The sequence below is a fragment of the Aulostomus chinensis genome, chromosome 5 (genome assembly GCF_037954235.1).
Source record: "Aulostomus chinensis isolate RoL2024-O1b breed Wild chromosome 5, RoL_Achi_v1.0, whole genome shotgun sequence".
In the NCBI taxonomy this organism is placed as follows: domain Eukaryota; kingdom Metazoa; phylum Chordata; class Actinopteri; order Syngnathiformes; family Aulostomidae; genus Aulostomus; species Aulostomus chinensis.
The window spans coordinates 19,463,486-19,482,139 of NC_141324.1; the positions used below are offsets into that span (position 1 = coordinate 19,463,486).

Below are 18,654 nucleotides of genomic sequence, written 5' to 3' on the forward strand. Positions count from 1 at the left end.
GGAGGTATGCTGCCTAGCTATCACACAGACTAGCACACACCGGCACCGAAACTAAAAATAAACATAACCACCAGCACACCCCACTAGTCACGAAAAAAAAGTCTATCCCCTGCCTGATAAGACACTGCGAGCCAGGGGCGGTTCCAGGAATTTTAACTAGGGTGGCCCAGGGAGGGCGAAGCAATGTGTAGAGGTGATCATAACCTCCATACATATATAATGCATTCATATATATATATATATATATATATATATATACACATATACATACATACATACATACACACATACACATATATATATACATACATACACATATATATACACATACATACACACATATACATATATATATACACACATACACATATATATACATACATACACATATATATACATACATACACACATATACATATATATACATACACACATATACATATATATACACACACATATATACACACACATATATACACACACACACACATATATACACACACACACACATATACACACACACACATATATATACACACATACATATATATACACACATACATATATATACACACATACATATCTACATATATAATGCATTCATATATATATATATATATATATATATGAATTAATGAATAATGAATGCATTCTACAAACCTTGGGTTCTATTGTTTTATCTTAAGTGACTATAAATAATACAATAGCCTTGATGTTTTTGGATAAAAGGGTATAAAGATAACTGGAAGCTGCAATTGTTTTAATCTCGGAAACTAGTATGAAGTAGTTGTGTAAATATGCATTTCTGCAGACTTACTATAAATATGATTTTTAGACAAGGCAACAATGTGCATTATGACTAGGGCTGGGTATTAGCAATGATCTGAAGACTGGATACGAATCATGAAACATGGGTACTGACATGATTTCATTACAACAAAATTCAATACAAAATATGCAAAAATCCTTTTCCTAATTTGCTGAAATATGTTTTTTTTTTTAAAAGAGCTGAAAATACAATTTGCTCTGGACCACGTGTGTAGTCTGATAATATACACACTGCATTTGACAGATAATCAACTGACAAAACAAGTAAAAACTATCCATCCATCCATTTTCTTCCACTTATTCCTACATTAAGGGTTGCGGGGGGGGGGGCTGGAGCCTATCCCAGCATCAACGGGCAAGAGGCGGGGTTCACCCTGGACAGGTCACCAGTCCATCGCAGGACCAACACATACAGACAAACAACCATTCACACTCACAGTCACACCTACGGTCAATTTAGAGTATCAGATTCAGATGACTTTATTTATCCCCGAGGGGCAATTAAAATACGGTACAACTGAGCAGCATGACATTAAAAAACAAAACAAAGAAGAAAAAAAAAGAAAAAGAAAGAAAGAAAAATTAAAGCTGCAAGCTGCGTTGTTAGGGCCTGAGCCCCCGCGCGGCCATAGGCCGCGTCATTGACACCGGCCCGAATCCAACGGTGTAATCGGCAAATCCCTAGGCCTTGTAGTTTAGGAGATACGAGCCTCAGTGCGCTGCACAGTGTGAGTGCAGAGTTGAGAGCCGGCCCTTTAAGAGCCCCTCCCTTCTCTGCTCGCTCTCTGCCATCTCTGTCAGAGCTGAGAGCAGAGCTGAGAGCAGAGCTGCCAGCTGGCCCTTTAAGAACCCCTCCCCCGCTGCACTGTGTCTGATCTGTGCTAGAGTGGAGAGAGCGGAGGATTAAAAGAAATGTAGTGTGTAAAAGCTGAATAACTCGGCCTACGTTGGTCAAAAGTAACACAAAATACCATATTTTTGTAGGGATTTTTGTCAGGAATACAGTGATATGTTTTTAAAAGCTGTGCGATGTATGGTATAGACGTGAGAAGCATTTGTTTGAGAGTATGTACCCTGAGAGGACACGCTCCCCCCATAGACTTCCATTGTAAGCGTGAAACGTGTCTCCCCCACTTTGAGGGCTTATAAAATCCAAACCGAGCGCGTAGTATATTAGCCTTTAAAGATTTTTGAAGAGCACAGTTGGGAGAGTAATGTGTGAAAGTTTGGAAGCCCTGGCATTTACGGTTTAGGAGGAGATAGATTTTGTTCGGGGAGTAAAAAAAGTCCTGATTTTGACAGTTTTGTCCAATTTGTGGACATTCTGTTGGAGATAGGTGAGGGGTCAGAGTGTAAGAATTGTTCGTCTTGATGAGACGAGTCCAACGGTGTTGGTCACATGTCTGTGGGAGTTTTGTGTGAGGAGTTATAGCGCGCGAAATTAAAAAAAATTCTCTTTTTTTTGTGTGGCTCCCTAGGTGGCGCTATAGACTTTAGTGGCGTTTTTGTTTTTGATTAGTGAATGTTGAGACATACCGAACGATTGTGCCAAATTTCAGCGAATTTCATGCATGTTCAGGGGGTCAAATTAGATTATGCGCGTTATGCGCATTATGCGCATATAGCGCGCACTCATTGAGAGCAAGAACAGTATAATACCAGGTTTTGAATGGGTGTGTATGTGAAAACTGGCTCCGGGCCATCTGGCCCAGTTGCCTCATGGGTGTTGGGGGGGCCTGGGACACTGTTTAGTGTGTGTTTTTAGTGTTTTTAGTGCTGCTAATGTGTTGCTCTGCCGAGCAAACATAATAGGGTCTTCGCCAGAAGTACCTTCTGGCTCAGGCCCTAAAAAAAACGGACATGACAGTGGGAATAAATAAGAGAATAAAATCAGCCTCGTCCCCAATTGCATGTCTTTGGATGGTGGGAAGAAGCCGGAGTACCCGGAGAGAACCCATACAGGAACAGGGAGAACATGCAGACTCCACACAGAAAGATCCCGTGCTGGAGCCGGGACGCAAACCCGGAACCTTCTTGCTGTGAAGCGACAGTGCTAACCACTGTACCACCGTGCAGCCAAGTAAAAACTATTTACTTCCAAATTCCCTCTCCAATTGATCAGAAGGATATTTGCAAAGTTGCACAACTATACATTACACTATTACTGAACATAGTAAATGTCATTTCATCACATCGACAACATGCCTGAACGGTAACACAAGGCACACCAATTTGTGGTAATCAATTGCGTCTTGCGATATTTCTCAGTTGTGGCGTCGTGACAGATGACACAATCTGACAGGCAGCAAAAATCATTCAAACAAAATAATGTAAGAACCGCACATTATTGTTTCTGATAAAATGAACAAAGCAAAAATAATTATAGTATTATGATAAATCACCTCATGCCGACCACCCCTCTAAAATTTTGCATGCTTAGAATTGAACATGAAAACAAAACAGGACGTAACATGGCATCACAGGTGAAAAAGTATGAATCTCCACCTGTTCAGGGCTATAACTCCCACTCTTCCTTGGGCTCACCCAGAGGCCGGAACTCTAGAAGAGACAGTGAATACTAACAATGCGGGCAAGTGTCTCCTGAGCTCTCTGTACAGCAGGCGTGGCATAGAATCATAAATGAGCAACTTTGACAGCAAACACATAGGCTTATAGGAAAAAAAAGGGAGTGACGGATGAGCAGAAGAGGAGGCAATGAATTTAGAGGTTGGGGGATTTTCGATATGACAGGGGGTAGTTATTTTCTGGCAGCAGCAAGCCCTTTACCAACAAAGGCCCTTTCATATTTCCTGTGAACAGAGACAGAGACTCCCATTAATCCCGGAGGGAGGGCTCATCTCAGGCTTCTCCTCCGCACATAAATTACTCCTCTTATGCCCTTCCTCCCATTACTGCTCAGTGTTTACAGCATAAAGAGTAAGGCCGAAAGTAGAGGAGCCAACCACACATCTTTAATGTGTTTGGCCACTCTTAAAAACATTTATGTCGGCGCTAACTCATAACACATGTGCCAACATTTGCTTTGCTCCGAGCCACAGTCAGAAAGCTGTGGCTACCTCACTCTGTGTCCCTCCTCTCATGCCATTTCTCTATGTCTCATTTCTGTGTCTATCTCATATGGGAAGATTGAAAAAGCTCAGCCCAGCTGTCATATTTTTTAGCAGATGAAACCCACTCTGACGGGCAGAGAACACGCCAATCCCCACTTATCCCACACAGAATTGAGTTCAACAGTGGTGCACAGCTGCCTGTGTACACAGGCTTAGACCCCTTGGTGGTCTGGTGAAAGGCGTGATGGGCGGATAAGGAACCATTCTCTCACCTGGGTGGTACAGTGAGAAAGGATTTGTAGAGCAAAAGGAAATTGTAAGAGAACAAGAGAGAAAAAGAACAAAAAGAAAATAACTCTTACTTATGCATGTGCCCAGTGTCTGGACCTCCTTATTTCAAACAGACACAAATCAATGGTGGTGCAATTGCATTTTCTAAGCGCGCTGCAGACAGACCGATAACTGATTGCCGGGATCAGAAGATACGCTGAGGAGAGGCTAGACACTGTATTGGCTGCGGCCAAGTTTTCATAGAATAATGTTCCAGCTGTCAGCAGGCTCCCAGTCTCACTGCCGCATACACACACATCCACAGCCTTTAATGTTCCTGTTGAGAAGGTGCCCAGCGTGAGACTGCCCCGGCTGATGGTTTGTCAGTCATTAAAAGCAACATTATAAGAGTTATGAGAATAGGCAAAAATCATAAAGATACAATCTGTCCTTGTTATAACTCTGGATATTCATTTAAGCTGTTGCACTATGTGACAGCCCTGGAGTCAACACTACAAATAACTTGTGATATTCAAGTCTGAAGTCATGTGACCACATTGCATGCCTACATGTGCTTCTGACACCTATGTTCCAAACACAAAAGTGGATTTTATTGTACTCCCACTTGTATCATCAAATATCCATTGCTGAAATGCTACAGATCTTTTCCACACATCAATGTGTTACTTCCTGCGGGTCATTAATCTTTTCTTTCTTCTGTTTTTTATGTCTGTGAACATCCTTTAAATACATAACTTGAATTCATTTCAATCATGGAGACAATGTGTGACTATCTCTTGGCGGTCAAGAAATAGTATTAATATACAGGATTACAGCTAATGAATCAAATTCACTCTCTATAAACTAATAAATCTTTCAACAGATGTATTAAAGAACAGTGTGTGCCAGTGTTTCCTACTACAGTCTCTCTGCGCAGAGTAAGCCGGGTAAATGCAGAACAAAGCCTTGTTTGTGTCTTTTGACCTCATCTCTCCAAGACTACACATTCTTGGTAGGACAGGGGAGAAACATTCAAACGGGTTCACCACAGTTGTTTTTCCGCTATTTACCCGTTAAGATTGCCTTTAAAAGACAAGGTGCGTTTGTGTGTGTTGGGGTGGGGTGCTTTACACAAACACTAATTACTGAAACAATAATGCAACGTCAACTTGAGTCACGCAGAGTTTTGGCAAGTCATCGACAACATTCTTATTAGGATTGTTCTCAGCTGAAGAACTTCTTTGTTACACCAATATTGACTTCCCTAAGTTCCCTTACTTGAGTTACCAATGTTTGCACATTTTTTCAAAAGGTTATTCTAGGGATTTGTAAAGGGTAATTCCAAATGTTATTAAAAATATTTCATAGCTGTCTGAAAGCCCAATAAATAACACACAAGACTGGCACTCTCTAATGTTTAGGACTTGTAGCACTGTCAACCACTGACAAACGCAGCAACGTTTAACATACAGAGAGCTGATGGTGATATGAGCTACAAAAAATTAAAAACAAGGTAACAAATTTCCTCTCTCCTAATGTCTGTGTTCATCAGCCAAATTTACAATACAGCTGTTTGCAGGGACACATCTCCCAGGTTCTGTTGTAACAAGTAACACTATGAAATAGTGACTAAACCCAGCTCAGTTTATCAATGCTACCTGTTAACTCATGAGTTTGTGCAACTGCCTGAAGCTGCTAAAACTCTTGATTTTAACAGCCAGGATTTGGCATTACAAAACCACCAAACACACAACTGTACTCTGATTTCAGTGAAATTGACAAGTAAAAGGATCACTCAGAGATGGAGTTGCAAGCTAGAGAGTATCTCTTGGAAGTGCTCCTCAGGTCTGTGCGGCTGCAATGTTAGCGTTAGCTCACTGGTTACTCATGTCTGTGTGGCGCCAGCAGCGTTTTCATCAATGGTGGACAACTGCCTGCTACCTTAGATTGAATTAACATTAAATAGGTCATAAATACTGACAGCAGCACTGTTTGTCAAGGAGCTCATTGGTACTTCAATGTTGACCCAATCACGCATCACTACTGGTCCTTGGTACCCTTTACTGCATATACCTCAGAGTAGAGTATGATGAGTAAAGAGGTGAACTCATCAATGACTAACTCAAGGCCTGTATAAGTGTTGAATTGCAATAATTCTGACTGGTACTGTCATTGTGATATTTGAGGGAATATTAAGTTTTTACTTTATTTTTCTTATTTTCACTGAGAACCCCATTCAAATTTTTTTTTACGTGATTACGTGATTTTTGTGGGCATCTCTATCAGTAGTCAGTAGAATACGATGTGTAGGCAGAACATCTGTGCCGCACTACAATATTTGTTTTAAAAGGGTGATTTGATTTGAAAATTGCAGGAGGCCATATTGCGATTTTCGATGAAATTTAAATTAATTGCACAGCCTGCTCCTAACTCGCATCCATTGCCACGGCAACAGATCAGAAACGGTTGCTCCACCAGCTTTACAAGGTGTTTTTTTACATGACTTGATTGCTCAAAGGTGTGATTTCCACCATTTGGTTGAGATAAACTGTCAGGGACTTCATTTATTTTTCCTCCAGATGGATTTAGTACCTTTAAAGAAAGTTCATGGAGTAAAATGCAGCTTTTAGCCCCACACTGCAAAGGTGCCTGGGTTGAAGATGTGTTATGTTAAATGTTTATCTCAGTCAGTAAGTGGTCTTAAAAGGTAGCTCACCCCTGGAACAGGAAGGACGAAGTGTAAAAAATATCTGCTTTTAACTCCTCTCTCTAGTTTTTAGCACATGTTCTGCTATACACTACGACCAAATACACACTGAAATCCAGCTGAGATTTAGAATATGGTGATCATCCTTCTTAACAGAAACATATTTCAGGTTTTGAGTGACAACATATTTAGCAGTGGTGTGATCATACCTTAAGTGCATGTTCTCTCCATCATCTGGCACCCACTTGTCCACAGTCCCCACGAGAGGTATGAGCTTTGGTGATATGGAGCTTTTCAGGTCCAAAATAGCCCTCCCACTCATGCCTATCCCCACAGGCAAAGATAACACTTTTTCCATTTTTGTATACTGTATAATTAGATAAGTACCTAACACGCAAATAAGTCCCCCCAAACACAAAAGTATGCATTGCATTCACAAACAACTCCCTCAAGCAGACAAAATCCGCATGCGTTAGTCCTTTTAGTTCATCCTCTGGCTATCTTGTCGCAAATAAACAAACACTTGGAAAATTCAACTAGCTCCTCTAAATTAATACTGCAGAGGACAGCTGAAGCAGCATCAGTGATTCTGTCCATGTTCTTGCTCCCTAATTGAGGTTATAGCAAAGCCCACTTGTAATATCTGAGGTATGAATGGAACAAATGTACATTAAAAAAATGTACTAAAAGTTTGACACCACCGAGGATTTCTTCTAATAAGGAAATCATATTTATGGCACAAGATCTCTGTTTTTATCTATTGCTTATTTCCACTGGGATGTGATAGTGGTCCTATGTACAAACAATGCATCAAGCAAAGAAGCCTCTCCAGAGTCAATAAAAATGGTTTTAGTTGAACCCCATAAGGGACTGGGTATGATTATCAACACAAGTAGTGAAGCTGAAAAAATATCAGCATAGCATGTTGATCCAATATAAATGCATGCCTTCATCGCCTCCCACCAGGTTTTACAGATGGGGAGCTCAGAGGGAGGACAGACTTGCAATAACATGTGCTAAATCTTCTCTACTCATGTCTCTAATTCAACGCAGTCTACATGACATTCTTTGCATGTTTCATTTTTGTCAAATGGTTATATGGCTATTCAGATTTCCTCCTTTTCCTTTGTTTTACAACTCCAAATAAGTAAAAACCAAAAAAGGCAAAAAGAAGTGCAGTTGGAGAAAAGTGGCACAGTCAGTTCGGTGGTTAAAATCGCCTTTAGAGAGAGAGAGGGAAAAAAAACAAAACAACTTGGTGATTAGTGATTCCAAATCCACAAAATCATTCATCTGATAATAATGACCTCAGTTCAAGATGTGCTGCTGTAATATGTTTTCTGCTCCGAGTGTTAATCCTTCAGGCAGTTCACGCATTGCACATTGATCTCTCGTTGACACACTCAGGGGAGCATTATGATTCCGGGTAACTGCTGCTCCATGCGCTCACAAATTCTTTGGCAGAAGACAATTGGTCAAATAGTGTAAAAAAAAAAAAAAATAAACGATTTAAATGAATGAGAAAACTGGAGAGTAAAGCTGTGCCCTAGGCTTGATTCAAGGGCCAGCTCCGTAATAAGCACAATTCATTTTCCTTCTGGGTCTGGCTCCTTCTATCACTAGTGACAGGCGTGAAAGGTCAATAACCTTGGCTCATAGCCCTCATATGGTTAGCAATGCCATATATTAATGGTTGAGAACGTTATTCCAAACTCTTCAAGTCATCCGAGGGAAGCTTATCTTCTACAAAGGTCACAATGCTTAGAGCACTTAGTGTGAGAGTGAAGGGCTGACACAGGATCTGTATTAGATTGCCTGTATTGCTCTCTAGTGGACTGGGATGCAGGTAAGTAGAAGGCTGGTCAGCATTTGAAAACCTGTGTCACTCCTGTCCAGGTAGCAAACAAAGTCTGCATTGTTGATGAAACAAGACACACAAGATGAATAGAGGGACTTGGACATTTCTGTCAATTTTCACAATTAAATAAAAAGACTTTATGAAAGCACTGTTTTTCAAATTACACTGGAATATATAATATCTATATGTTAAAATCATAATAAGAGTGCCCAGGAAACAGCAGCTCCTGCTCAGTCTGATGAGTGCAGCCCCACAAAAGAAGTACTACCTTGGAAGTTTTTGTTGAGACTATTTTCTCTCCTCCAGTCATCAGGAGATTAGACCCTCCAGGCAAATGGGATTTTGTGGCCTTGATTGCTTCATCACATTGTATAAAAGTGTGGTCTTAACTTCCTTCCACAAGTATGATTTCCTTGGTGTCTTCTTTTGTAGTTAAGGGGGTACAAACAAATTTCTTCTTGATGTTGGAAGTATAAATATTTTTAATCAACCAAGACTATTTTAAACTATTTAAGATTTTAATACAATTTATCATGCAGCTCAAATGTCTCTTATGACCACCCCCCCCCAAAAAAAGGGCAAAAAGGTTCAGATAATTTAACCGAAATAGTCCATTACGTTATCTGTTCTTTACTTTATTTCAAAGCAGTGGGATGAGGTTTCACATTTATTCCATGACATTTAAATGCATCAAAACAACATTCAAAATTTCATCTCCTGCATATTTTCCTCTCACATGAAGGTATTTATGGAAGTCAGACTCAACAGGTTCAGAGAAATTATCAGACTTCAGTTTGTCGCAGCAGTTATACCCTTCAGTTAAAATCTACCCCCCTCCAACCCTTGTCCTGCTGATCCGGCAATGCAACAGGAAATAAAGTGGCGACATGCTGCACGCTCTTTAATGCCTCAGTAAATATCGACAGAGGAAGAGATAATATAAACTCAGATAAAGTCGGAGCAATATGTTGCTCACTGCCCTGATGTGCACTCAAATGGAGACTAGAAATTGCTGCAGGTCAATCATAATATCCGTGTTGTGATGGCAGGCATTGGTGTTAGCCTAGGAACAGTAGATCACTTGAGACAAGTAATATGGAGGGCTACATATGCTTATCTGATGAGCTAGTGGGTTTTGTGTGTGTGTGTGTGTGGGGGGGGGGGGGGGGGGGTAAATGGGAAACAAGGTTCCAAATCACTTATCTGAGATTAAAGATTAAACTCAAAAGATCTATTTACAATTAAGAAAAGTAATTACTTGTGCTGGACAAGCAAATAATAGAAAGATCTGTCACCCCACAGACCCCAGGGACAATGTGATCAATAGTAGATGAGCATCATTCATACACTGTCTCTTGACAAATTTATTATAAAAAGACACTTGCTTAGTGGAAGTATCATACAAAACATCACACTTAAAAGTCATGAAGAGTTCTACCAAAAGTATTGAAAATACACCTTAAATTGCACATACAGCCATGACTAAAGCCAGACATCCAAGGTCACTCCAAGGGAAAAACCCAGTCGAATAATAGGTCTAACTGCTTCAGCACTGTCCCTGCATTACTTAATTACGTCACATCAATCTCTGTATAGACTAGAGTCAAGGGAGCTCCATCTTCATATGTGTGGCAGGGTGAAGGGAGTAAAGAAAAGGGAGTGGTGGATAAAAGGAGGAAGAACGGAGAATGTCACAAGATATGACCTAGCCAGTCATCTGAGGCTAGTGTCCAGAGAAGCGCTGGTGCGTTGAAATTGAAGCCTCTGCTGGAACACAATAGTTGGCGTGGCCCGCAGGAGGTGGTCGTCTCTTTGTGAACATGGTTACAGTATCTGGGTCAATTAATGTGTCCCTGCTTCAAATTTCTCTTTTATTGTCAAAGACATAATGGTGAGCCAATTCATGTTGCCTCTTGAAAACAGCAGGAGGTTTAAGAGCTATGTGTTTCACCCTCATGCAAAAAAAGCTCAACACAAGGCTAGTTCTGTTTCTTTTTACTACATTTGCACAAACTATCTCATTAATATAGTAATTTGAGTATTAGTCTGTGGTTTGACCCTGCAGACAAAGACACTGTGTTTGCTTGCTGTCTGTCGATTGTAGTTTTGTTCGACAGGTAATTCCAATCTAAATCTGGGCAGCGAATGAATGCACTCTTGTGCAAAAGCAACAAAATTAAACGTATGGCCTACTGAACTAAAGATTTAACGAGACAGAGAAAGCAATGGAGGAATGGGAGTGGCTGTCTTTCACATGTCTGCCAATGGAAAAAGTGAGAACAAAGCTTTGTATACACTGATTTCACTCAGCATAAGGAAAAAAATAAGCACAACTGAGAGAGAAAGTGTGGGCAAAAATCGAACGGGGGTATTGCACAATAAGCAGCTGCGACAACACGGTAAACAGAGCTTTCTTTGTAGACAGGATCTGTAAAAGAGATATGGAGTTGTTTGCTCTTCCAGCCCAAAAAGGCAGTCCCACAGAAGAAAAATGGCACTGAAATCCACAAATCAGTCCCAAGAACAGTAAACAATTCACTCCGTAGCGCTGATATATTGTCCTCTAGGTGCAAGCTGGCATTTTCTTGTCTACAATGCTTCTAGTATTTCACTGGTGAAAAATAACACTAGCCTTGTTATACGGAAGCATATATGCAGAATGTCAGGTCGATACCACTATTTATACACCAACCTCATTACATCGTGGGGTCATCTTATGCACTTCCTTAGCTTTCTTTACATTAAACACCACACATCAGAAAGAATTATTCCAGTGCCTTCAATGTTATGACCAAGACAACAAGAAAAATTAGTCTTTTACATGCATAAATAGCCCACATCTTAAATCCTTTAAGATGGGATCAGTTGTTCATTTTTAAATCTTTGCAGTAAAACATCAGGGTTGATGGGATCCAGGTGTGATTTTCAAACAAATAACCTATAAAACCCCCTAACCTTCACATGTCTGTGTGAAGGAGCAATTCAGTGAAAGGCCAGCTCCAGAAATCTGTCTCCAGTCACAACTAATTAGATTTGAAAAATGTAGTGACATACCTTGAGATGACAATCTAGTTTAACCAGGCAGATTACGAATCATTGTTCTCACTGCTGATATTTTTGCTAAATGCTAAACACTGATTTGACTGGGACTGTAAAGGTAGAAGAATGTTTTTTTAACCCCAGGTTACTGACAGAGTGTATGGTTAAGATAGAAAATAAAAACCGTGTTGTTGTTTTTTTCGACATGTATTGTGATGTGACATGCAGAGATGGGCAATATGGATTTAAAAGTGTGCCAAGACATGCTTTTGCATTTTTTTCCTACAGCAAAGATGTAAATAAATTTATTAGGCCAGGAATATAAAACTATTTTTTTGGCCAAGTTTCATCAGCATACATTCTTGATTGCCCAGCGATACACACTGATTGACTCAAATTTAATCCAGACCATAATCAAATATCAACAATACCAATTTTCTAAAAAGTCTATTCATAAAACAAAATTCCAATGAAAATACAAAAAAACACAACATGCAGAATTCCTGATCTGATGAAAAAATAAAAACATAAAAGAGTAAAATACTTTTCTCCATTAAAAGAATGAATATTGTTTCAATAGTGCAAATCTCTCTCTCTCTCTCTCTCTCTCTCTCTAATAAGTTTCATGTGAAGAATATTTGCTGGACAACATGATACTACACAACACAGATTCATAATCTCCATAGTTATGGCAACTTCTGAGTTTAATTGTCTTTCCAAAAAAAATCCCAAACTATTCTCTACTACACATCTGTGCATCTTCATGTCTTAATTTACATCCAGAAATTACACTGAGATTTCAATATGGCAATTGGCTTATTGTGATTTTCAATTATATTTCAACGATTGTGCAGTCCAAGTAATGTTGCCACCTACCCCTGTACACTCCCACCAAGAGCCCTTTGAATTGAAACTAATTATATGCCAAGGACAAACTCACACTCACACCTTCACACTCTCAACAGAGGGACACCAGAACGTCAGCCCAATGTCAGAAGCACACTGTTAGGAAGGGGCACACTGGCCATCTGGATCTTCTGGAAAACTCCAGAACAGCAGACCGCCTGGTTCGATGGTTCATCAATCAGCATTTTTCCCCCATATATAGTGAAGTTAACATACTTGAGTATCTCTGTGTTATGGTTTGCTGCTTTGAACTTCAACTACATTTATTTGACAGTGAGTTATTTATGTTATTAAGAGGCCTTGACACACAGGATAACACAACAAGCTTATAAAATGCAACACACAGTTATAAGATGAAACCAAGGGTTTCAAAACTTCTTGGCTCGACATCTTAGAAAAAGCAGCATGTGGTCGGGTTAACATTTCAGATGTCTGTGAGTTGTCAACAGCTCCACCACAAAGATTTTTTTTCTCTAAACTTTCGTATGGTTTCATTTCAGTCAATGCACAAAATCCAAAACCTCACCAAAAAGAAAGAGTAAAGAAAAATCCTGAAACCAATTTTTGTATCATAACATTGTTTTTTCCCCTCTTCCTTATGATCTCACGAAACCTCAGATTGATCTGTTGTCTTTTTATATTAAACTGTATAAAAATTGGTTCAAACTAACATGCTGTTCACACACTTATGCTCGAGTATTAATAGTCTAATTATGTTATATGCTATAATATATCCAAGACACTAAAGCAGGGCCTTCATATTGATCCTTGAACTACATTTTCCTGTTATTTCTTCTTGTTCATTTACTTAAGTGGGATTTTTCTTGCCGGACTTTTGCTCACAATTGAGCACTTAAATTTGCTGTATTGGGACTCGTTCTAGGCTTTGAGTACTTCTTCCACTCCTGCATGCTGCTCCTGATAATGAGGGAAAGGCTACAGCAGAGGGGCTTTCAAAAGAGCGAGTGGTACAGCTAAGCAGCAGTCCGGGACACAATTACATTATTCACGTTGCTGTTGCCTGTTTTTCACTATTGTTGGATTCGTTTGACTTGGTCTGCAAGATAAACTTACATTACCCTATTAATTTAAGATATTTGGGTTTACTAAAATTAATGAAGGCTGCGACATAATATTCTAAGACAGTAGTATCATTTGGGGTATCCTGATTAATTCATATGAAACACAATAAATAGATAGAAATCTGCATTAAAAGCATTATAGAAAGAGTTCACAACTAAGCAGACTCTCGAGTTATTCTTAATAAGCACAACAGTCAAGTTCACAGTTTACAGCAGAAATAGACAGCGGTATTGTGATGTTACCTGCTATAGTGACTGTGATACCTTGACTGCTATAGTATTGTGAGATCGTATCATGACACTCTGCTAGAGGCTGTGTGTATGTCTGCTGGTGGGCTGCTTTTTAGTCCAAGTCTGTCAATGTTGTTAGGTGCCAATAACAGAGGGCAGGGCCTGTAGCTGATAAGAGCGATATGGAGTGAGGTGATGTGAAGTCGTCGAGCCATGTCAGCCCTCTATAATATACTTGTGTACTGTATTAAGGTATTGCTGTCTGCCTCCAAATGTAGAGTGTTTTCAGGTTGTGTTTGCTTTGGCGAGAACTTACAGCCTAAAAAGGTCAGACATAAATAAAATATGTCATATCCTGCCATGCAACCCAGCAGGCTCATGAAGCCCACCCACAAATTAACCACAGATGGGTGCACTGGCTTTAATATGCTTACATTATCATTATTTTTTTTATTTCATTTCATTTTTATAATGTTGGCTTAGGACTGCAATGGAGCTTTGACTATCTGGAAAAATTGACTGCTTCCTCCTCTGCTTCCTTGTTATACTGGAGGCAAACTGCATCAAAGGTTACTTTTCCCAACCATATACTGCCAAGATTCAATCTGCTGTCACAATATGTGGTGGTTATCTAGGCCATGGTGCTCCCAGGAAAAAAAAGGCGCAGTGATGGAAGATGAAAATAAATTTATGCAGGCCGATAACAATAAAGAATAAAACAAATTCAACCCCAACCCGCCAGTGATGCTTTAGCTGGGAATTGGAGCACAGCATTCATTACAACATATTGATCACAGCAAACAAAGACCCTGGATTTATTGATCCATTTCCAGAAAAAAAGAGGGGGGTATTTGGGCAATGGAGTGCTCTACCAACAAACTTGCAGTGAAACTGCTGCCTGTGCTTAAAAGTGAAGGAGAGCTGGAGTTTGAACCTCACCAGAGGGAGATGGATGGTCATGGGGTTGCTCTTCAATGTCCCACTATGACAGAATATGTGAAATGTGCTGTGGTAGCAATATATTGAAAGGAAGAGGTTCACAGTGTCTCATGTTGCTCTTATATTTCTCATGCTGGAAGATCCTTTCTCTATACTTATGGATCTCATTTTGAACTGGGATTTGAATATAAAGCATTCCATAAGATTGACTCCTAAATTATTCAGCACAGGCATCACATCAATGCAGACCATATAAACCTCAAACACAAAGAGCTCAACAGCAGACACTTTTTTTCATGACACTTCATCAAGTTCCAGGCTGGTCCTCAAAGTTAACAGGGTTAATATTTACCATTATTTGATATTATGCCATCAAAGAGTAAATATTGACAAACCTATAACAACCTGAAAATCAAGGTTTTATTTTTAAGTGTGGCTGTGCCTGTATTTCGAGGTGAAGATAAATCAACTTCATGAGTCAGGACGCATGATGCAGAGGTACTGTGCACCCCAGCTGACCTTGTTGCCAAGTCTACAATTCATTTAGACCTCACCAAGAACCCCCACTAATGTTTGTGAGCAGGAAAAACGGCTGAGCATGTTGCTGAGCACTTGGCCCAGTTTACAGGAGAGGGTCGAACAGGGTCATGTCTCACCAAACACTGGGGCCCCTTAAACACATCTGAGTGGCCCCAGCTGTACCCTCGGGCATCAGAATCTTAACAGAGCGCAGAGAACCAGAACAACATAAAAACGGGCTCAGTCTGTGCAAAATTGAGGACTTTGCGAGTACAATGTTTTCCTTGTCAAAAGAGTGACATATGGGTTTGTTTAAAAAGGTTGCCTTAAATAAGCACAGCAAAGACAAGCAATTATACCTAATGATAGATTAACAGAAAATTCTGGAGATATATTTGGCTTGAGACAGCTTTCTAGTTCATGTTCTCACTGCTGACACTGACACTAATTGTTTCAATCACATTATTATACTGGTCAACTGTAAATCCCTCCCCCAACTCATCTGAGGAGCCAGCACAATGAACCCTCTTGACACCCCTACATTAAAAGCACTTGAACCAAGGCTAAAGCAGACTATAAACATGCTTCTCTTTCATCACAAGAGCTCACATAATTGTCAAGAAAAGAGATAAAACACAGGGCTGAGGGGCGGAGGAAAGAAAAATGAAAGCAGAGTAGATGGTTGGGGGTAGGGATGGCAGAACAGCAGCGTAAGAGACTGTATTAAGCTCAATTAGGCTTTTGGGCTTTTCATTAACCCAGTTTTTAGGGAGGGAAACCTCTGCTGAATAATGCTCCAACTGACTCACTTTTCAACCCTGCTTTTAAGGCCTCATCTGGAAAAAAACGGCACAATGTGTGTCAGCTCTCTAAAGCCACCAGAATTCCATTAGACACCCAGGGGCAAACCACCCGCTGCCATTGCCTACCTGAAATTAAACGCCATTTAGTTAACAAGTCACTTTATCAAGCAAATAAACAAGGTAAGAGTGATCAGTGCATACATGTTTAAAGACTTCAGCTGCCTACATCTGGATGAGAGTCTGGTAATAAATAACCATGTTTGGACATTTCTGTCCACTTGCTATCAGGCCAGAGCAAATATTCCACACAGAGCAAGGTCATATGGGCCCCAGCCAGAAGGCAGACATTAGCCACTTTTACACACAGATTCCACAATACAGCTGTGAAAATGACCCCGTCATTATGACGTTTTGCTTGTTTACACAGACCCACACAACGCCCGCGTAATTCCACCCTTGCGTGTGAATTTATATAGTATTCCACAAGAGAGGTTTGAAGTGTAAACTCAACAGCCATCCCATTCCATCTCCATGCACTTATACAGACAGTAAAGTGTAACAGCAGCAAATGTGGCTAGTGGGTAACCTAAGCATTACATGTTTCTGCACCTGAAAACAAAGAACATGTCCTCCCTTTACTGTATAAATAGAGAGAATTCTAAAAGATAAAAGAAGGATATTCATCCTTCCTTGCATTTGCTTCAGATGATCTGCCGAGCAATTTTGAAAAATGTACTTTAACACTGTATTTAAAATCAATGGGGTATCACTGGGCCAGCTAAAGTCTAGAGGTCGCCTCTGGGAATGTGATTAAATCTTAGCAGCAGATAGCTATCTTGACTAGCTGGCCACAGTTGCAACCATTAAAGCCACAGGATGTCTTCAATTTAGTGCATACAATGTCGGTAGTTTACATGTGAACGACCACCATTTCCCTGTTTTACAGACCTCAAGGTGTGTATTCTCTAAATCAATAACAAAGGAGAGACTAGAATTAGATGAGACAAAGATATCCACCGGTGACCCTAATACTGTCTCTACAGAATATCTGGGGTCAACAGCAATACAATATGAGCAACGGAGTCGTATTACGGACACATTGCACATGGTCCAGATAGTATTACACTGATATTCAAGCAGCAGATCCCATTTCAAATAAGCTAATTTTCCATGTGGGGGGGCGGGCACGGACGGATGGACTGGTGAACACTCTTCAACAGTGAGATACAGATGACTAATAGGACAATGAGCATGTTTAATGTGTTCAGACTACATTATGTTAAATCAAAATTTCTCCTAACACTAACCACTTAAGGGTTTCCCATTCATTACTTAAAACCTTTCAGGTAACAATTAACATAGCTAATGAATTGCAAGGACACATAAGCCAGCCTCCATGCAGTTTTAGAAGCAACAGTACTCCTGGTCAAATACAATCCCAAAACAGCATGATGAGCAAAATTTAAAAAGTTGGGAATACTCCCCACACTATGGCAGCTTTGTCTTTCAAAACACACCACAGGAGCTTTTCATTAGAGAATGCAGTTTCATTAACATCATCCCACGCTGCTGAGCCTTGCTGCATTACAATGACACAGGAGTGCCCCTCTCTGTCAAGGAAATCTACAGAGCAACAACTCGCTGGGGGAGGGGAAGCCAGAGAAAATGGGAGAGGGGGTAGTGCGGGGGCAAAAAGAAGAAAACCTGATTACCCCCGGTCACGGCTCATCCACAAGCCAACAGAGGGAAATCCATCACCTGCAGGATCAAACAGAAACTTGTGTACAAGGTAAAGCCCAGTGAAAGCCGTTCCCACCCATCTAAGCACTCTCTTCCCTCGCTCCTTTCCTCTCTTGTCATTGCTACCTCCCCCTCCACCTGTCTGACTCACACCAACAGCAGCATGCAAGTTTTAGGCACACACTGTGAAATCCAACACAAGTGAGAATGCCTTCTGGCCCAAATGACCTAGAGGCTATAACGTCCCTAATGGCATGCTGGTGATATATTCCAGCTTTTATTACTGTCTGTAGAGCTGTTTTCTGTGTTTTATGGTAGCAGCATCCTCATTTTGTCAATATCAAACTTGAAATAAGCAATAGTGGCCATGTCTTCTGCAATGTACAGCAAAAAAAAAAAACAACAACACTTTTTTCACTTTCTTGTCTGCACCTTATCATAATCACTATGTTGGGAAAAACATAACCTATGATACTGTATCAGTAAATGTACCCAAGATATTTAAATTGCCAGTACCACTAAATGGGCTTAGTCATATAATACTGCAATGAGACACACTGCGATAGTTTCAAGCTGGACCCTTTAGGCATTTAAGTATTAAACAAAATAGACAGAAATATTTCTTGCATGTTTGATTGTAAAGGCTGTTCAATTAGGGTAA

The 18,654-nt window shown here is 40.2% G+C and overlaps 1 protein-coding gene and 1 long non-coding RNA gene across 3 annotated transcripts in view; one reads left to right on the forward strand and one right to left on the reverse strand.

Moving 5' to 3' along the window:
* The window catches only part of LOC147261623 (uncharacterized), a 204,869-nt gene that overhangs the window by 106,792 nt on the left and 79,423 nt on the right, over positions 1-18,654 (forward strand). The gene's annotated exons all lie outside the window — the stretch shown is intronic.
* cdh2 (cadherin 2, type 1, N-cadherin (neuronal)) overlaps positions 1-18,654 on the reverse strand; it is a 65,359-nt gene that overhangs the window by 44,080 nt on the left and 2,625 nt on the right. The gene's annotated exons all lie outside the window — the stretch shown is intronic.